General features: G+C 44.9%; 1 protein-coding gene across 1 annotated transcript in view; it reads left to right on the top strand.

The window, feature by feature from the left end:
• The window catches only part of SPIC (Spi-C transcription factor), a 130,459-nt gene that overhangs the window by 69,393 nt on the left and 38,723 nt on the right, over positions 1–22,343 (top strand). The window lies entirely within an intron of this gene.

Raw genomic sequence — 22,343 nt, 5'->3', positions numbered from 1 at the left:
CAGCGACACAAAATTATTCAGAGTGGTTAAATCACAAGCGGATTGTGTTAAATTGCACGAGGACCTTGTGAGACTGAAAGATTAGGCATTCAAATGGCAGATGAAATTTAATGTGGACTAGTGCAAGGTGATGCATACAGGAAAAAATAACCCATGCTGTAATTACACAATGTTAGATTTCATATTAGGAGTTACCAGCCAGGAAAATGATCTGGGCATCATAGTGGATAATACATTGAAATTGTCGGCTCTGTGTGCTACAGCAGTCAAAAAAGCAAACAGAATGTTAGGAAGTATTAGGAAGGGAATGGTAAATAAAACAGAAAATGTCATAATGCCTCTAGCCTCTATATCACTCCATGGTGAGACCACACCTTGAATAGAGTGTGCAATTCAGGTCGCCGCATCTCAAAAAAAGATATAGGTGCACTGGAGAAGGTACAGAGAAGGACGACCAAAATGATAAAGGGGATGAAACAACTCCCCTATGAAGAATGGCTAAAGAGGTTAGGGCTATTTAGCTTGAAGAAAATACGGCTAAAGGGGGATATGATAGAAGTCGATAAAATCATGAAAGGACTTGAATGGGTAAATGTGAATCAGTTATTTACTCTTTCAAATAATACAAGGACTAGGGGGCACTCCATGAAGTTAGCAAGTAGCACAATTAAAACAAATTGAAGAAAATTATTTTTCACTCAACATACAATTAAGCTGGGGAATTCATTGTCAGAGAATGTGGTTAAGGCAGTTAGTATAGCTGGGTTTAAAAAAGGTTTGGATAAGTTCCTGGAAAAGTCCATAAACTATTAATCAAGTTGACTTATAGAATAGCAACTGCTTATTATCGGCTTTAGTAGCATGGGATCTATTTAATGTTTGGGTATTTGTGACCTGGATTGACCACTGTTAGAAACAGGATGCTGGGGTTGATGGACCCCCAGACTGACCCAGTATGGCAACTTCTTATGTTCTTATGTTTTAAAACCTTGTGAGGTGTAAGACATTTCCATGTTGAGAAGCTATATGATTTTCAGTATGGAATCAATCATGAAGAAGTTGTGATGTATGTACCTCCTTGATGCCATTTAATAACCCAGTCAGTGTATCTGCACATTCTGGGCCGGATTTTAATATCTACGTGCGGGCATAAATTTGTGCGCGCAACCCAGCGTGCACAAATCTACGCCCGATTTTATAACATGCGCGCGCAGCCGCGGACATGTTATAAAATCCGGGATCAGGTGCGCGCGCCGAGCCCTAGGGGAGCCCCAATGGCTTTCCCTGTTCCCTCCGAGGCCTCTCCGAAATCAGCGCGGCCTCAGAGGGAACTTTCCTTCCGACTCCCCACCTTCTCCTCCCTTCCCCTATCTAACCCGCCCCCCCCCCCCCCCCCCCCACCACCACCTTTTTAATGTTATTTACACCTGCCTTTGGGCAGGCGTAGGTTGCGCGTGCCGGCCAAGTGCCGGCGCACGATCTCCGGGCCCAGCGGGAGTGGAGAGGTCTCTGGCCACGCCCACGCCCTGTCCCGGGAGCGCCCCTCCCCGCCCACGCCCTGCCCATTTTTTCAAGCCCCGAGACTTACACGCGTCCCGGGGCTTGCGCGCGTCACCGGGCCTATGCAAAATAGGCTCGGCATGCGCAGGAGCGGGTTTTCGGGGTTACACGCGTAATATACGTGCGTAACCCTTTGAAAATCCGTCCCTCTTCTTTTTGTTTTGGAATTATAAGTATTTGTTGGACAATTGAAATAATTTCTTGAATATTTTGAAATTAATTGATAAAGAAAATTGACATTTTGAACTATTTCTAAGATGCACAATTAAAATGAATGTGCAAATAATGCTGTGAATAATCTATACTGTATGACTGGTACTTTATATGACACCTAATTAATTTTTTCATTGAGTTTTCTATTTCGGATTATTCCCACTTTCATTTTTTGCATTTTGCATTGAATGTGGGTTTTGATTGCACTAATTCTTCTGCAGATCATCTCCAAAAGTTGGGCAGACAAAACCTTTGAATCTCAACCTCAGTATATGCAGTCATTCTGTTATCAATATGGTTCTCTTCAAATCTTTTTTTTTTTTTTTTTTTTAAATAATCACTAGGATATAAGGCCTACAATTAAAATTGTTAGAATCTAATTACACAACACACCCTATTAAAAAGGTTTTGTTGGGAAACACCTAATAGAATTAATTTGGAATTTTCCATAAAACTAACTGTACAGATGATCTAATTGTTAGTGACAACGCTGGCCATTGTTACTAGCAAGGGCATTACCAATATGAAAACGAGACTCTTTTGTTTAACAAGGACACAAACTGCTTTTCTCTTCACACATACCTATTCTGTCTAGCCTGGGGCAATCTGGTGTAAGTTTTGCATTTAAATGAACACTGAAGTCAAACAGACTTCACACTTCCCCCAAATGATGTTATTTGATGTTTGCATAAAGCTGCTGTTAAATATCCCTATTATACAGAACATTCTTAAATATATTAGTCTGCATGCCCATGGTAGAACAGGCCGATGTAATATTGGCATGGGGAAAATGGGCGCTCATGACTGAGGGCCCGCTCTCCCAACACGCACCGAATGATCTCTCCGGGGTGCCCGATTTAATATTTAAATTGGGTGCTGCGGTAAAAAAGGAGCCGCTAGGGGAAATTGCACACCCCTAGCGCTTCCTCAGCAGCTGGCACCCAGGAGAGGTGGAGGTCAGGTTAGGAAAATGGACGCTCAGTATTATGAGTGTGCACAGCCACGGGTTAGGAAAATGGACGCTCGTTAATTGATCATCCCTTTTCCTAACCTGACCGCCGGCACATTTGGTTTTTTTTATTAATTTTTTTTTTTTAAGAATGTTCTCCTTTTTGTTCCTCTGACTTAATATCACCACGATATTAAGTCAGAAGAAGTACAGAAAAAGCAGCATTTTCTGCTTTTCTGTATAATTTCTGAGGGTAGAAATATGCGCGTCGGGCACACATTTTTTTTTTTGAATTGGGGGAGAATAGTTAATAGCCTCATCCACATATATTTGCCTGTGATGAGCGCTATTAGTTTTGCGGTGGGTTCGACGTGCGTTTTGGACGTGCTAATCCTCGTATAGAATACGGGGTTGTGGACAGGCGTCCAAAACCCGCGTCCAACCGCGGGTTAAACTGCGCTCGGCTGAGCACACAGTATTGCATCGGCCTGTGAGTTTCCTTTATTGCCTTGATAGCTCTGGAAGAAAAAAATCAACAAAATCAATTCGTAGTGTAGACACCTAATCAGTCCCTCAAAACGTCCCCAAGTAACGGCGTTGGGATCTGAAATTGGTTGGACCTAGCCTGCTGTCAGAATTAAACCGCACAGAACTTAACCTCGGCGCAATGTCTTTCAAAAGCCTCATGGCTAAGGCATGGCGGATACCGACTGAAAAGAAGTCTTGTATGTTCTCTGAAATCATCAGCCGAAGCAATTTTCTTTTCAACTTTATTTTTTTGCGGGTTATTCGATGTACAAAATAAGGAAAAGAGAAACTGCCACAAGCAAAGCAATGTCTAATATACCAAGAAACCAGTATAAACTATCCAAACCAAGTACAAATGTTGAATTTCCTTCACAGGGTTAAAGATCACAAAAGGAGGGATTCCAAGAAAGTAAAAAAAAAAAAAAAAGGATATGTTATGCCCAATACTGATCAGGCTAAACGTATACAGGCGAATTTTCAGAGGAGATACGCGCATAAACATGACATACTATTGTAGCAATATTCAAAAGCCATTTCCTTGAGTAAAATGCACTTATGCAAGTAAATCCTATGGACAATTCAATGGCATGTATTGTGGCGATTTTCAAAAGCCCACTTACTCGCGTAAAGTGAATTTACTTGAACGAAACCCAGTTTTAATGCTTTTTAAAGTAAATGCTTTTTAAAATCAGGCCCCATTGAGCTGATTCCATCCCAGTAAATAGGGGGGGAAAAAAGAGAAAGAGGGAAAACAGTCCACAAAGATCTCAAGACATAGAGAAGGCAATAGTAAAAGCTGGTGTCTTAGGTAATTTGGGCCTGCCTGAAACTGCCTTCCACTGTCTGCTGAAAAGCAAGCCCAGGTTCCTTAGCAGACAAAATAGGTTAGAAAAAGGCATTTCAATGGGCGTGTTCAGGTCAGGGGGGGAAAGCAGCGTGCATTTGGTTTTCAAATGCACGCTCTCTATTTTGCCCCTGCATGACCACCTGCACAATTAGCAGTGACAACGTATGCAGGGGCCATTTAGCTCGTGCATTGTGTGACCGCTAATTCTCAAAGGGAAGTCATGCAGGGGGGTTCCTTTAAGAATTGGCTGCGATGCACGTGGGCTATAAGCAGGGCTTCTAATTCTAGGGGGATTTATAAAATGTAAATTCAGGGGTTTTATTTTTCAGGCACCTAGGTATTTTTGGTGGGTACCAAAATTAGGTGCTTATTGGTGTTTTCACTGAGCAAATTAAAGTTTTGGTGCATTTTTGGATGGATTCAGTTTAATAAGGCATAAATCAATTTATCAACATTTGTACATGCTGTGTTGCGCAGTGTGTGGGTGTGGCTGTGGTGGGTGAGTGTGTGTGGCTGGAGGGGGGGGGATGTGTGTGTGTGTGTGTATGTGTGTGTGAGTGTGTGTGTGTCTGACCGGATCCCTCCCCACTGCACTATCCTCCCTTATTCACTCTCCCTTGTTCTTCCTGAGCGCCTTTCTTGCTCATACGTCTGGTGCCCCTTCGGCCACCTGGTCTTGGGCTTCCTGTTGGCTCACTGCTCCCATGCACCTTGTCTTACCGGCCCGCTGAGCTCTCATGGCACCTCTGTTTTTTTGTTTTGCGCTGGCAGGGCTCCCCACCAGTTTGCTCTGATGACATCATCAGGCCGCTGCTGACAGCAGCTGGATAGCATCATCGGGGCAACTTCAGGGGGTTTTTTTCCCATTCAAACTGAGAAATCCAATTTCCCTATTGGGAGTGTTTTATCAGGATTGTTCGGTTTGAACAGAAAATTAGAAGCTAGAAGTACCCACCATACAGTACTTTCCAAACAATGAAGGCTAGTCAAACTTGAACCCAGAGAGACTAATACTGTTCAATCTTCCAAGAACAGAAGAGAATCACTAGATGTCACCCCAGGCTGTTTGTGACTTTTTAAAAACGCAGACAGTTAATACAGATGACAGAATAAATAAGTATTTTGTTGAATAACAATTTTACATCTACGAGGGTAATATAGGAAAAAAAGAAACACCCATGGCAATTATATTTTGTCTGCGTAAGAAGATAAGACATGTCATGCTGGATCAGACCAAAGTCCATTGAGCTCAGCATCTTGTCTCCGACAATGGCCAGTCCGGGTCACACAAGTACCTGGCAAATCCCAAAAAGCAGATCTACTTCTTGTTTCTCACTCCCAGGGATAGCAATGGTTTTCTCTAGTTTACCTGATTAGTAATGTTTTATGGACATTTCCTCCAGGAACTTGTCCAAACCTCTTTTAAACCCCACTGTGCTGGTCATCAGATTCCAGAGCTTGATTGCGTGCTGTGTGAAAAAGTTCTTTCTGTGATCAGTTTTAAATCTGCGGGTTGTTAGTTTCATGGAGTATTATTTAAAAGGGTGAATAACTGTTCAGTATTAATTCAATCCACCCCACTCATAATTTTATAAACATCTATCATGTCTCTTTTCAGCTGTCTCTTTTCCAAGATCAAGAGCCCTAACTTGTGTAGCCTCTCTTTAAAAGGGAGCTGTTCCATCCTCTTTAGCATTTTTGTCACCTTCCTCTCTACCTTTTCTAGTTCTGCTGTGACATTTTTGAGATGGCGTAACCAGAACTGCATACAATACTCAAGGTGCGGTTGCACAATGGATCAATACAGAGGCAATACGATATTTTCCATTGTATTCTCCACTTCTTCTCGGGTCATTCCTAACATTCTATTTGCTTTTTTGACTGCTACTGCACAATGACTCTGAGGTCCTTTTCTTGGGTGGTGATTTTTAATACAGAGCCCAGCATTATATCTACCCGTGGTTTGGATTAATTTTCCCAATGTGCATCACTTTGCATTTTTCCACATTAAAGTTCATCTGCCATTCAAATTCTCAGTCTGAAAGACAAATATTTTTTCCTGCGCAATTGAGTTGCCCTGCAACATCAGGAAAAGCTCCAATGGTCGAGAAAATTTTTCTTGCTCCTAGAAAATGTGGATTTAAATGGATATTCCTGTATTCTGCTGTGCAATGAAAGGCTCATGAAGCATATGCATGTAAAGTCATTAGTGTACATCTGTATTGTAATATGAAACATGCTGTTGTAAATCTGAATAAACCATTATTTTGTTTTAAACAAATTAAAAAAATATATATAAAGAATTAAATTACAAAATTCTTGTTAGCCATTAAGTGGTCACTTTCAAAAGGATTTACCTGCAAAAACCCTGGTTTTATATACATAAGTGGACTTTAAAAATTACCTGGGGGGGTGGGCCTGTAAAAAAATGCACCAAAACGATTTTAGACATACTTTTACATGCTCTACAAAGAGGCATTCTGGGGTGGGAGGAGTTAGGGTGGGGGCATGATTTGCATGCACTTTTCAAAAGCCCTTTACACAATCTATGGACAATTAAAAGGCATATATTGTAGCAATTTTCAAAAGCCCACTTACACGGGTAAAGTGCATTTACACGAATAAAACCCATTTTTTAGTGTATAAATGCTTTTGAAAATCAGGCCCATACTTTTGATTTTTGAAGTTATGCGCCTACATGTACACACACAGAGTTATACCTGCTTCCGAGCACGCATAACTTTGTGCGTTGGTTCCGCACACACCCTCAAATTTTCAAAGCAGATTTATGCTGATAAACCCACTTTGAAAGACTTTAACCCACGCTGGCGGTTTGAAAATTAACCTCTAAATTATCATGTTCTCCAGTTTTCTTTTTTTTTTGGGGGGGGGGGGGGGGTTTGGAGGATGGGGTTCTATGCAAATTGCATTTCAGTGTTGCCGGCTTCACGGTCAATGCTAGAGCCACCTCTATAGTGACTCATGAATTGAATAGTGCGCAATCAAACTTTGATATGTTTTCCTTTCCAGTGTTTGCTCAGTGCAGCTACAATAAGAGAGGGTTTAGCAGTTGGTTTTTAATAGCCTAGTGGGTAAGACCCTGGATAGCAGCCAGTGTGGCACGCAGGCTCAGCAATGAATTTGTATTTTCTACTTTCACAAATTTAATTTAAAACAATAAAGCTGGATTCTTGTCTAGATCATACTACGTTCTTTACATATGAAAGGAACTTGAGTGCTCTTGATAGCTCAAGCACTATAACAGCTTGCGCACGCCGACGCCTGCGGCCTTGCCCTGTTCCCTTCCCCCTAGCCTGACCTTCCTACCCCTTCCCCTAGCCTTCCAGCCCCCTAACCCTATCCTAACCCCCCCCCCCCCAAATTTTATTTTACCTGTTGCACCTGCCTGGAGGCAGGCGCAAGTAGCACGCGCTGGCACCCTGCTGGCACGCGATCCCCGGCACAGCGGCAAATGGCCGCTGTGCCGAGGGCCTCTAGCCCCGTCCCACCCCCCAGACTGCCCTGCCCAGCCTACTCCCCAGCCCTGCCCGCCCACTCCCCGATGTCCCAGGACATACGCACGTCCCGGGGACTGACGTGCATGACCGGGCCTTTTAAAAATCCGGGCCTAAGGGAACAATTTTCAAAACAGTGCATTTTGGTGCAAAGTTAGTGGTGCTTTCACCCAGGAGCTTTGTTCCAGTTCTCAAAGGGACAGTACTGCCCAGCAGAAAAAATGCCAGCAGAGATTTGCACCTGTTTCTCTGCGAATATGTTTTCCTCCGTAAACAGCATGTCTAGTTTTGAAAATGCAAACTAGGCATGTTGTTTCAGTCCCCACCCCTGGGAATGCCTCCTCTCAATGCGTGATAAAAGTATGCCCATTGTGGCAAAATATATGCACATTTACTTTCAGACAGGGTGAGCAATTTTCAAAAAGCTCTCTTACCTGGTTAAATAGCTATTTACACAGGTAAATCACTTTTGAAAATTGCCTTCCTTATGTGCATGTTAAAACACCACTTAATAGGCAATGCAACACATTTTAATACAGAAGCAGTAAAAGTTTTCTCATTACCATGTCTACGCTCAGTGAAGGTAATTTTCAAAGGAGTTCTGCATGTAAATGTAGCAAACTATCATAGCAATTTTCAAAAGTCATTTACCTCAAGTAAAGTGCACTTACGCAAGTAAATCCTATGGACAATTCCATGGCATATATTGTAGCAATTTTCAATAGCCCACTTACTCAAATAGGGGTAGATGTTATCATGCGCGAGCAAGCACATGTTATAAAATCGGCAGTCCATGCGCACATGTGCGTTGGACTTTGTAATCTGTGTGAGCATGTGCGCGCAGCGCGCACAAGAGGGGGTAGTTTTTGTTGTGATCCTGCTCGCGGCCTTTCTTCAGGCCGACTCGGCCCAACCCCCGGGGGTTCCCTGTAGCAGCCGGAGGCCACGCTTATGCAGCCTCTGCAGCCCGGAGGCTGTCCCTGCGCTTCTATCGCGGCAGGAACCGCACTGCTATTTTTATGCGGCTAGGAAGCCACCGCCTGACGTCCCCATGTGGCCCAGACGCCACCGACCTACCTCGGGCCCTCCGTGGGGAGAGGGCCTGCATCCCCGGGCTTGCTTAGCGCCCGGAGCCGCTCTCGGTTCACCTCCTGCGGCCTTGCCCAGTTCCCTCCCAATCTGCGGACTGGGAGGGAACTTCCTTACCCTTATCCTCTCCTCCCCACCCCCTAAACCCTTTCTCTTGCTCGTAATCCCCGGATTTTACGCACGGGTTTTTTTTAAATCGACCCGATAAAGGGCCTGATTTTAAAAAGCATTTACTCGAGCAAAACTGGTTTTTGCTCGAGTAAATACACTTTACTCAAGTAAGTGGGCTTTTCAAAATTGCTACAATATATGCCATTGAATTGTCCATAGGATTTACTCAAGTAAGTGCACTTTACTCGAGTAAATAGCTTTTGAAAATTTCTACGATAGTATGTCACATTTACATGCGTAATTCCTTTGAAAATGACCCCCAAAGTGCATTTACACTTATACTATTGTAGCAATTTTCAAACGCTATTTACTCACGTAAAGTGCATTTATGTGAGTAAATCCTATGGACAATTCAATGGCATATATTGTAGCAATTTTCAAAAACCCACTTACTCGAGTAAAGTGCATTTACTCGAATAAAGCCCAGTTTTACTCAAGTAAATGCTTTTAAAAATCAGGCCCATAAAACCCAATTTTAAGTGTGTAAATGCTTTTTAAAATCAGGCCCATGAGAACACAAAAAATATGGCTTCTAAGAGCTAATAAATAGCATGTTCTGAACAGTGTGTGAACACTAAACAGAGCCTGCTCAGTTCTCTTTCCCATAAGTCATTGCCCCCTTGCTGTAAAACTATAAAAGTAAGTCTGGCATATGGGACAGAGGTAGGAGAGCAACTGGACTCCAAGAAAGGAAAATCCAGACCAAAAGCACATGCCTTAGATGTCTGCCAAATAGATGGAGATAAAGAGTGGGAGAAGGAGGAGAAAAGTGCAGTCCACCAGAAAGACCCAACTATAAATTCTTCTGCTATTTCTTCACTTTTGTACAAAACAGTGAAGAAATAGTGGAAGAAGTAACAGCTGGATTTGTCTGGCAGGCTGCAAGTACAGTAAAAATAGAAGTTCTAGTGGAAACACGGGCACTCAGATAGCTGGGGCTGCCTAGCAGGCTATGTGCACTGTCTGAAGCGGCCGCAGGGACCTAGAAAGTCTGATGTTCAAGCAACAGCTAATCTGGTGTTAGTGGTTGATTGGATTTGTCCATGGACATGTAAGGGGAGGGGTTCTGGATGTGAAGTAAATAGGGAATCTTGCATACTCAGTTAGACAGTTACACAAAGGAGTAGAGTACAAAGGAGAGAGATGACCACAATTGTCTTGGATAAAGAAGATATCCCACACCAGGGCTTCCCAAACCTGTCCTGGGGATCCCACAACCAGTCGTAAAATGATTGTGAATATCACCCAAATGGTGTCAGGGGTATTAGTTCCATCTTCATTTTCTAATATTTCCCAATTTTCTCTTTGGAAAAATGGCTATATATGAGCCATTTAATAGCAATGACTGAAAGGTATTGAGGTGAATTTTTAAAGCCTGGTGCACGCCAAAATCAGGCTTTGCACAAAGAAGATAGTTAGGCTCTGGCACGCCAACCATATTGAAAAAGTGCCCATATATACCCACCTAAATGCCTCGGCACGCACATTTTCCTAAAAGGGGCAAGCAGGGGCAGTTCTATAATGGGGTAGGGTGATGTGACCGCTTCAGGCGGCGAATTTTGAAGCGGCAAAAAGTGCCCCCTTCAAAATTCTGCCCAACCCCCCACCTCACCTTGCCTCCGCCCCCCCCCCCCCCCCATCGCGCCACCCGACTGATCCCTGTCACATGGTAGGGGAAAGCCAATGGCACCGGTAGCCCCTGTCACATGGTAAGGGCTAAAGACCACCAGCGCCATTTGGTTAGTGGCAGCTGATGGCCTGGGAGCAGCAGATCGCTCCCCGGGCCCCCCCACTGGACCACCAGAGGTTTTCGTGAGTTTTTTTGGGAGGGGTCAGCTGGGGATTATTTTATTTAAATTTTGGTGGGGGCGGTGCAGGGGGTGGGGGGAGTGCCGGCATGTGGGTCCCCCGCCTCAGGACAGCACATTTCCTTGAGCCACCACCGGGGGGCAAGGTTTGGCATGGTCTGGGAGAGGGCCAAGAGAAGTGCACGTAAAATACTTATTGTCGCCACATGTCACACTGAGTCCCCTGCTGCATAACTTTACTTCTGCTAGGGATGAATTATATAAGTATAAAATCAAAGGATCGAGCCATTTTTGCTAGGGGTTTAACGGTCTGGAGTTAACTGGGTGGAGTGCAGAGCTATCAAACCAAGGGGGGCTGGAAGAACTACTAGCTGTGAACTGGATGACTAGTGGATGAACTGGTTAAAACAAGAAGAAATGGCTTGGGCATATGTCCCCTCTTAAAAATCCTTCGACTTACATTGGAGAAGGATTTTAAAATTAGGGCGCACACAAGTGCGCGGCCAGGGAATTTTATAACACGCATTGCGTATGACGATTGTGGAAGGACATTTATTAATTTATTATTTGAAAATATTTCTATTACCGTCTTTAAAACAGTGTTTAATCAACGCCCTGGTGTTCTTGGGTTTGTGAAGGGGAATAGGCATTAATGACAAACCTTCTCAACCCTTGTAAATCTGGTAAACATTCAGCCTTCCGAAATGATGGCTTGGCTTACTAACAGAAAGCCATTACTTCCCCCCAAAACACTTACGATCCAATAGGACCAATAGAGTGGGGCAGGGTTATAGATCTTGGCTTTGTACTATTGCTTGGATTCCTCTTTAATGGTGCCTGCAGTGGCCTCTTCTGTCTTCCTTGATGTTTCTGGCACTCCTTCTTCTTTCTTTCTCTCTCTCTCTCTCTCCTCTCTTGCTCTTCTCCATATTTGCCTCTACTGCTGCAACCAAAGCACAATAAGAGGCCCATGTTAGTGAAAGAAGTCATCCTATCATGTAGGCTTTTCTATCTCATACAATCGGCACTTATTGCCACCATCTAGGTGTCAAGTTTTTTTCTGACTAAAATATACATAATAAATACCATCACGCGACTCAGCACACTGTTACTATGTACTGGTTCAGTTTACCCAAAACAGCTCAATTTTGTCTTTTACATGATCATTATCATATGTTACACAGGCAGCTGGGAAAAATACTATTTGCAGCTGCGATAGCAGAATTATTGCATCTTACTGGACATGATAAATGGTTAGTAATTAGAGCAAGGTGTTTATCACACAGTAAATGCCCTAATTGCACTTTAGTACATCTAGACCTATATGTCTATAGTTGCACATGTCTAGTAGGGGTGTGCACAGGCTAAATATTATTAAGTCGTTTCATTCATCTTACTCCATTTTCTTTTTCACCACATTTATAAATTTAGTTTCCATTTGTTTTGTTACTTTATGAATGTAACTTTCAGGTGAATTTTCAAAGGAGTTACTCAAGGAAATTTAACATACGATTGCAGCAATTTTCAAAAGCCATTTACGCACGTAAAATGGACTTACACAGGTAAATCCTGTGGCCAATTCAAGGCATATATTGCAGCAATTTTAAAAAGCCCACTTACATGGGTAAAGTGCATTTACATATGTAAAATCCATTGTTAAGCTCATAAATGCTTTTGAAAATCAGGCCCTTTGGTTTTACGTGCATAATAACAATAAAGTTGTACTTTACATGAACCTTTTTTTGTGCAGAAAAAAGTTATGTGTGTATGGCAAAAAACATGAATTAAATGACTCCACATCCCTAATATATAGTGTGATCAAGGAGTAAGAAAATATGGCACCACAAATACATGATTAAGTAATCAGTGGGTGAACCAGGTAGCATCCTCAAGCAGTTAAATCTCTTACAGGCCAATACAGTACAGTGCACTCCGGCGGAGCTCACTGTTAACCCGCGGTTGTATGCGCGTTTTCGACGCACTAGCTTTACCCCTTATTCAGTAAGGGGGTAATAGCGCGTCGAAAACGCGCGTCCAACCCCCCCGAAACTAATAGCGCCTGCAACATGCAAATGCATGTTGATGGCCCTATTAGCTATTCCCATGCGATTCAGTAAGTAAAATGTGTAGCCAAACCGCACATTTTACTTTCAGAAATTAGCGCCTACACAAAGGTAGGCGTTAATTTCTCTCAGCACTGGGAAAGTGTACAGAAAAGCAGTAAAAACTGCTTTTCTGTACACCCTCCAACTGCTTTTCTGTGCACCCTCCGACTTAATATCATGGCGATATTAAGTTGGAGGTCCCAAAAGTAAAAAATAATTAAAAATAAAAAAGTAAAAAAATTTAAAATCAGCCCACGGTTCGCGGGTTGAAAACCGGATGCTCAATTTTGCCGGCGTCCGGTTTCCGAACCCATGGCTGTCAGCGGGGCCGAGAACCGATGCCGGCAAAATTGAGCGTCGGCTGTCAAACCCGCTGACAGCAACCGCTCCTGTCAAATAGGAGGCGCTAGGGATGCGCTAGTGTCCCTAGTGCCTCCTTTTACCGCGGGCCCTAATTAGCATAATTTTATTTACTGTATCTCGCGCACAGGATTCTGGCCTGTGTGTGCCGGGAGAGTGGGCGCTTGCCCGCTCTCCCACGTTTCTTTCTGTGTTGGCCTGTTAGCAAGGCAGCAGTTGATCAGGGTAACAGAGGAGGGTTTCACAAGGCAATAAATACAGCAACCCCAGGGAGCCAATATCTTTAAGACATCACTATGCAGTCAATATGATCATGGCAGCTTGATATTAATTACTGTATTTAGAAGTCTTCAAATTCTGCACCATTTTTAAATTCTGCAAATAATATTTCTCTTTATTGCAGTGTACTATAGGGGCCAATATTTACTCAAATGCTGGAATAACAGAAAATGACTATAGGAAGTTGGAGCCTTGTCCCAAAAATAAATTTTGTACAGCATTAGCTAAAACCTACATATATTGTAACAAGAAATATAGGGGTCGATTTTAAAAGGAGCGTGCCGCATGTTCTATGTGCATTCGGTTCCGGAGTGTGCACATGGATGCTCACCGCACATGTGCCGGCGGCCCGCAACTCGCGACGCGCAGGGGGGAATTTTACAAAACAACGCGGGGCGACGCAGTCGGGCCTCTCCCAGTTCCCTCCCAGTATGCTCCCTCTTCCCCTCTCCTCCCCGCCCTCTAAACCTACCCTAACTATCCCTAGTTTTTTTATTTTAATACTACTGCTTCTCAGGAGCAGAAGTAATTTCCGCGCACCGGCCGGCTGCTGGCATGCGCTTCCCTGGGACAGCGGCTAATAGCGCTGTCCCAGGGAAGCGCATGCCTTACCCCTCCCCACCCAGACCCACGCCCACATCCCACCCTTTCTGAGAGGCCCAAGCACTTCCAGTATATACCGGGGTTTATGCGCATGGCCGGGCCTATTGTAAAATGCGCAGGGCGTGAGCAAGGGCTGGCTAAGTGCGTAAACTCCGAAATTTACACGCGTAGCCCTTTGAAAATTTACTTGATAATTGTTGCTTTTCTCAGTTCATTTATTATAAAGAGAAACCATTAGCCTCGCAAACAGTTTTTTCCAAATCTGTTGCTGTTTTTTTCCTAGCCTCTTTCTACGCATATCTGTGTGCTGATGGTTGGATGATCACAGCCCCACCATTGTGCCTGCAACTTGTCTTCGCAGAATATTGTAGCTGTTTGCCATTGTCTTCTGCAGCTCATAGCATCTTATCTTTCCTGGTGGTCCCCCTTCCAAGTACTACCCAGGCCTTATCCATCTGAGGTCTTAACAAGTTTGGCTTCCCACACCATTGTTGATGAGGACAACGTAGTGTACATAAGAACATAAGATGTGCTATGTTGGATCAGGAAACACGGTTGATCTGGCTTTATTAAACACCAACCTCTCCAAACAATATATAGTGACATCAATAAATAGGGGTAAGTTACTCACAAAATACTCACTTTGAAAAAACAAAACGAACTTTTAAAACAACTTTTTATTACTAAATTACAATAAGCTAAGACATCTCTGATAAGAATTTTCAGTATTTTCTACTATACATTATGGGCCTGATTTTAAAAAGCATTTACTCGAGTAAAAACCAGGTTTACTGGAGTAAATTCACTTTGAGTAAGTGGGTTTTTGAAAATTGCTAAAATTTATGCCATTGACTTGTCTATAGGATTTATTCACATAAGTGCAATTTACTTGAGTAAATGGCTTTTGAAAATTACTACAATAGTAGCTACATTTACGCATGTAACTCCTTTTGAAAATTTACCCCCTATGGGGTAGATTTTTAAAAAGCATTTACTCGAGCAAAACTGGTTTTTGCTCGAGTAAATACACTTTATTCAAGTAAGTGGGCTTTTCAAAATTGCTACAATATATGTCATTGAATCGTCCATAGGATTTATTTGCATAAATGCACTTTATGTGAGTAAATGGCTTTTGAAAATTGCTACAATAGTAGTTACATTTATGCGCGTAACTCCTTTGAAAATTACCCCCACTATGCCATTGAATTGTCCGTAGGATTTACTCAAGTAAGTGCACTTTACTCGAGTAAATAGCTTTTGAAAATTGCTACGATAGTATGTCACATTTACATGCGTAACTCCTTTGAAAATGACCCCCCCTATGGGCCTGATTTTAAAAAGCATTTACTCGAGTAAAAACCAGGTTTACTGGAGTAAATTCCTTTACTTGAGTAAGTGGGTTTTTGAAATTGCTACAATATATGCCATTGACTTGTCTATAGGATTTACTCACATAAGTGCACTTTACTTGAGTAAATGGCTTTTGAAAATTGCTACAATAGTAGCTACATTTACGCATGTAACTCCTTTTGAAAATTACCCCCTATATATTTGTATATAGATATTTATATCATAACTTCCAAACTTTCAGTGAATGAAATCCCACTAAATGTTGTATCAAAACAATTAAAAACCATTGGGGGTCATTTTCAAAGGAGTTACGCATGTAAAAGTGACATTACTATCGTAGCAATTTTCAAAGCTATTTCCTCGAGTAAAGTGCACTTACTTGAGTAAATCCTATGGACAATTCAATGGCATATATTTGTAGCAATTTTGAAAGCCCACTTATTTGAGTAAAGTGTATTTACTCGAGCAAAAACCAGTTTTGCTCGAGTAAATGCTTTTTAAAATCTACCCCATTGTTTGTATGCAATCATATCACATACACAGCCCACATACTCACACCACACTCACCACATAATTAAAAACTCATCCCACAAAAATCCACAACCCAATATTTCTAACCCTCCCCAATATCATCCAACTCAGTATTCATGAGCCCTCCAGCCCAATAATTCAATATGGGTAGATTTTAAAAAGCATTTACTCGAGCAAAACTGGTTTTTGCTCGAGTAAATACACTTTACTCAAGTAAGTGGGCTTTTCAAATTGCTACAATATATGCCATTGAATTGTCCATAGGATTTACTCAAGTAAGTGCACTTTACTCGAGTAAATAGCTTTTTGAAAATTGCTACGATAGTATGTCACATTTACATGCGTAACTCCTTTGAAAATGACCCCCTATGTATTAACAATGTCATGCAAAAAAAATATCAATAATTATCAATAATTGCTCCAATATGCGAAATCTTCAATAAACTTCCTCCATCTGTTCTCACTCTCGTTGTAATGTTTCTTGATCTCTCTCCATTCTGTTCCCATCAAGGGACCAAATTTCGCCTCAAGAAGAGGCTGTTTCAGGGGAACCTTCAAGATCCTACTGCATTAGTACGTGTTGTGTTCCGCGGCCTTGGCCCTACCTGAACGCTGACAGCAGGCCGCCGCGCCAAGCCGGGGGAAGCTGCAGGAATCCGGTGCCCGTCATTCCCGTGCACCGGCGCAGGCCTCCGGGGTGGCCGCTGGGCTAGGAGCCATCCCTGCTCCTCCCCTTGCGGGGTCAGGCAGTCTTCCTCCGCAGCCGGGGATCAAGAATGGCCGCCACCATCTTAGGCACGAGGCCGTGCCTCCTTGCTGGATTTAAGGGGACCTCGTCCTTTAATTGCCTACACCTGTTCTCAATGCACCGGACCAGGGGAAGTATATAAGGAGACTTCCTCTGCTCATTCCTTAACTTGGCAACGTCTTCATTGTTCGAGTCTGCTTGCTTTGGTGAGTCTTCTTGTGCTTCGGATCCTTGCTTCCTGGTTCCTGTCTCGTTTCAGTGATTCCTTGGTGTCTGACCGGACTGGCAAGTGGTGATTCCTGGTGTGTGACCTCGGACTGGTAAGCGACGACCCTCTGGCACTTGACCTTGGACTTCTCTTCTGGACCATCGTCTCCAAGGGCCCACCTAAGTACCAGTGGCCCGGGTCCCTACGGGCTCCTCCCGGGGGACCGCGGGGCTTCCAGGGGCGAAGACCCAGTTGGCTTCTCTGACGTCTCGACTCTCTCGCTTCTCTCCACGGGTCACCTCAGTCTTTCAGTGCCGAGGGTCAACCGGTCAACATCTTCTGTTCCGCCTCGCCACCCCAACGGGGGAACCTAAGGATCACCTCCTAAGGTATACCATCCTCCTGTCGGTCTAAGGGTTCACAAGCGTGATCATAACAGTACACACAACAGCATAGCAAACAACCTAAACAACACCGCTTAACACAATTAAACTCAATAGAGCAGCGAAATTACCAAACACATTTTTTACAATGTACTCAAAAACCACCAATTTCACAAAAGCAATTCCTTTTCTCACATTTTGCAAAGAAATGCTCAGCAAACTGACACCACAAAAAAGCTTGGGCTCTGCGCATGTACAAGCGTGCCAAGGGAGTGACATGGACGGTCAGGGCATGTGGCCCAACAGCCTCGACATGTCCCAGGCTGATATCTACTGGCTCTGTTGAACTTCTGCCGCAATGGTCGCCAAGGTGACAGCCCTCTGGCATGGCAGAAAGGCCTTGGTCTGAGCCGTGTCTAGTAGGACTCTGATGAAGTCCAATTGAGGTGATGAACTGAGATGGGACTTTGGGTAGCTGAGTTGAACCCTAGTGACTCCAACACCCAGATGGTCAAGCACAAGGACCTGGAGGCTCCTGCCTGAGACATGCTCTTGACCAGCCAATCGTCCAGATATGGGAAAACTTGCACTCTCAGCCTGTAGAAGTGCACCACTATCACGGCCAGGCATTTTGTGAAGACCCGTGAGGTGGACACAAAGCCCGAATGGCAACATCCAGTACTGGAAGTGCTGTTTTCCCCACCACAAATCAGAGCTACTTCCTGTAACCGGGGAAGATCTCGATATGGGTGTAATGCATCCTTTAGGTTGCGGTAGCATAGCCAGTCTCCTTTTTGCAAGAGGGCAATCAAGGTGCCCAGGGAAACCATCTTGAACTTCTCTTTTCTTAGAAACTTGTTCAAGGCCCATAGGTCTAGGATGGGTTGGAGTCTTCCTGTTCTCTTTGGAATCAGGAAGTACCTGGAGTACAGTCCCTACCCTCTCTGCCCTGGTGGCACAGGCTCATCTCCTTGGCCATTAAGAGGGAGGAGAGCTCCGCTCTTAGTACCTCCTGATGCACTACTGGCCCTTAATATGGGCTCGGAGGGGCAATTTGGCAGGACATGCAATATATTTATTGGTTAGCCCTAGCGGACAATGGACAAAACCCACTGGTCCGAGGTTACACGGACTATACTGGTTTGCAAAGAACTGCAGCCTGCCCCTCACCAGAGGGTTCATTGTCCCAGATATGGGCACTGGCTTACACTCCCTATGGCCCAGTCAAAACCTCGACCCCGAAGTTGACTGAGCAGCTGGCTGGGGCTTGGGAGCTCTCTGCTGCCTGGGATGGCTGCAGGAGCTCTGATGGTGTTGATGGGATCAAGGAGGGAGAGGATAGACTTCCTTTGGTGAAGAAAGACTTCCTTGGCCCCAGCCTCGATGGCTTTCCTGGAGGAGGATGGGTTCGGAGTACTGGCGGAGAGTTGTTGGAGGGTTTCATGATGTCCCAGAGCTGGGCCACAGATCTGGGACCCTATCTCCGAAGAGATTCTCTCCAGCCACGGCATGACAGCAAATTGTTCCTGCACCTCTGGTCAGAGATCCAAGGTCCACGCCATGCCATTCTGTGGGCACCAATTCCTGCTGCAGAAACCCTCAATGCTGCCTCAAAAAATCATAGGTTACATGGACCTCATGTTCCCACATTCCAGATCCTTGTGCACCAGCAACATGAGGGTGTCTTGCTGCTGTTTAGGCAGTTGCTCAGCAACCTCCTGCATCTGCTTCAGATGTCCTGCGAGTATGGCTCATGTAGAGCTGGTGGCAGTGATGTGGGCAATAAGTATGGTGCTTTGGAATGGCCTTCCTCCAAGAGCATCCATCGCTCTGTGGTCATTCCCCAGGGGGTGCCCAAGGAATGGGTCGAGAGCCTTGGTCCTCTTGAGGGTGGATTCGACCACCCACCGACAGGTGAGGAAGCTGATGCTTATTGAATCCAGCAGCCTTCTGGGCGAGGTATACCCCATCCACTTCTTATTAATGGGAGGAACTATAAGGGGGTGTTCCAAAATCCTCAGCAGCAACTCCTTTAAGGATCTCATGCACTGGGACCATCACAATCTTCTTAGGATGGCTCCACAACTTGAGGATCTCACGCATTTTGTGCCTGGAATCCTCTTCCATCAAAAGCTGGAATGGGATGGGCTCCGCCATCACTCTCTCAAAACCTACAAAGATTAAGTCCTCAAGCAGAGACTTCCTTCGTCATCTGGAGAAAGGGTCTGAAGACAGATCATCCGAATCTCAGAGAAGGACTCATTTGATTATACACCCAGGGGTCATAGGGACTCTCAAACTCACTGTATGCCACACGGGATGGGGTCCTAGGTGCTCCAACTACATCTAGAGGTGCAGGCACTGATGGAACTGGACAGGGGACTATAGGCCTCGGTAACTCTGCCACCCTGGGCAAAGCTTCCTCCTCTGAGGAACCGACAATAACCACCATATTGGTAGGGGGAGGCCTCAGTGCCCCCATTGGGCACCGGTGCCATCCGGGGAACCATCGCCAGCTGGGTTGATAATACACCGATAAGCAAATTGAGCTTCTCCAGACAGGCAGTACTGGCTTTAGTACTGTCGTGCCACAGGACCGAAGCCCTGCCAGTGCCCACTCCACCGCCAACTGGTATTCAATGCCTCCAGCTCCTTCTCGAACATTGCCAATGCCAACACCAACTGGGAGGAAGGAGGGGTAGCCAGATCTTCCTCAGACCTGAAAGGAGGATCAGCAACTGGCAACAGGACTGGTGGAGACCATCGCAGACCCCAGCCATTAATGGAGGATGGGTACTCCTCGCCACAGGGTCACTTTGGGGGCATCGCACAAAGCTGATGCATCCCGTGCTCGACACTGTTGCATTGACAGGGACCAGTGTTGATATTTCTTAGGCTTCCCTCAATGCTTGGCCTGGTCCTTCCCTGGTTGCCGAGGTCGAGGACAATGAAACCCGGCATCCTCCGCCTGGAGGGAGATTGACAACAGTCAGTGTCCAGTGCCCCTATCCACCGGCGACCTTGACGGAACCAACAGTCCCACTGATGTCGATGGCGAAGTGTTCATCAGTGTGGCTTCGAGGGTCCTTCGATGCCGATGCCGTCAATGCTGATGGCTTGACTTCCTTGACCTGAATAGTTGATCCATCTTGTTGAGTCAAAGCCAACGTCCCTTTGGGGTCATCTGTGCACACAAGCAGCAATCCCAGACATCATGCAATGCCCCCAGGCAGAGGAATCATATTCATGAGGATTGGTGATCAACATGGTCCTCAGGCACAGGGGGCATCAGCAAAAGCTGGACATGGCCTTGACAGGGCGAAAGGAAGTAGAAGGACGGAACGATGGTGGCAGGCAGCGATGGCCGGAGGGCACCAAGGCACCACCATCATGGGGGGAACCGACTGCAAAAAGAAACTTCCCAGAAATGCCAAAAACCCTGACTGGAGAGACTATGGGGAGACACCGAGAGGAACTTGGTGAAGGACTGAAGAAAAAAATTGTGAGAAATCATGAAAAAACTTTCCACAAGGCAAAAGAAAAGTTTTTACAGCTCAATCAAACCACGAGGCTCACAGCTCAGCAGAAAAATAGAGACTGAAGAGGGATCCCGCATGGACGTGTGCTGTGGGGCATGCTGGGCATGCCCAGTGTGCCTAGCCAAAGTTTCTAGAAACTTTGACATAAGTTTTCCGCATCAGGCTCCACTGATGATGTCACCCATGTGCATACCTTGGTACTTTTGACTTCCAGTCACTAAGATTACCATGGATTAGCGGGGGGGGGGGGGGGGGGGGGGGGGGGGGGGGGCGAGGGCAACTGCACAGTGGGACCGAATGCTCACAAATTTGCTCTCATAAACACTCTTACATGTTCACACTTACTTTCCCTACTCATTCTCTCACATTTTCACATGTCCATTTACACCTTTACTTCTGCCATTCTCCCACCAACATACTCACACTCACTCACTCATGTCTCTCCCTCTTCCATACACACATGCCCACTAATTTTCACACCCTTGCTCACTTGCACCCAGCTCTCTCCTACTCACCTACATACACTCTCAGATCTCTTCTTCCTACACAAATATACACTCACTCACTCACTCTTAGACATGCTCATTCATTCTCTCTCCCCCCCTTTCAAAACACACTAGCAATAGCAGACTCTAACTTGGGCTCCTGGAGCAGCAGCAGCCTCTTCCTTCTCCTCCTGTGCTGTTGAAGTGGACCCTGCCTGTTTCTTACTCCTCATTTGATGCACGGGCAGGAAATCGCAATGTCGATTGGCCAAGGCAAACAGGATGGGGCGGGCAAGTGGCTGGATACAGGAAACGGGCTGTGCAGGAGCAGGTGGTGTCATGAGGAAGCGAAGTTAAGAGTTAAAAAGGTCCGGAGATGGTTAAGTTCCTCCTTTTCCAGCCGCGCAAGACCAATGACATTCCTTTCTTCTTTCCGGGTCCAAGCAGATTGGTTTTGCTGCAGCACCTGGAGATTTCCGGTATTGGCCTGGAGACTCGGGAATTCTTTTAGAATTCCCGAGTCTCCAGGCCAAATCTGGAGAGTTCCCAGGTATGCTCATGGATCCCTAGTGCTCTCCCTCCCTAACCCCTGCCTGATCCTCAGCTCTTCAGTCCTTTTCCTATATCTTCCCTAGCAATACTTTCCATTCACTTGTGCCACATTGACCAAGAGCTTTGATCCAGCTTCTCCCCACAGTTGTCATCCCAACCTGTGTGCACGCTCATAGAAAAGGCATTGATCCAGTCCCCTCCCCAGGCCATTTATCACCATCATTAATTATCATTCATATATTCATAATCATTGTTTTAATCATCAATTCATCACTATTATTCAATTCACTATTATTCAATCAATATAATCAATATCAATATTTAATATTAATCATCAATTCATCAGGCAGACCAATGAAACCCTGCCCAACCCATCCACCCTGACCTGAAAGTGTGCTCTTACTGTGGTGTATATACGTCATCATGTTTGCCTTCTTATACTTCTCTCTCTCTCTCTCTCTCACTCACTCACTCACTCACTCACTCACTCACTCACTCACACCTTGATTGAAGCCGTCGA

Source organism: Rhinatrema bivittatum, chromosome 4 (assembly GCF_901001135.1).
Source record: "Rhinatrema bivittatum chromosome 4, aRhiBiv1.1, whole genome shotgun sequence".
Taxonomy (NCBI): Eukaryota; Metazoa; Chordata; class Amphibia; order Gymnophiona; family Rhinatrematidae; genus Rhinatrema; species Rhinatrema bivittatum.
The sequence above is the reverse complement of the archived record's forward strand: the minus strand, read 5'-3'. Positions and strand labels throughout refer to the sequence as shown.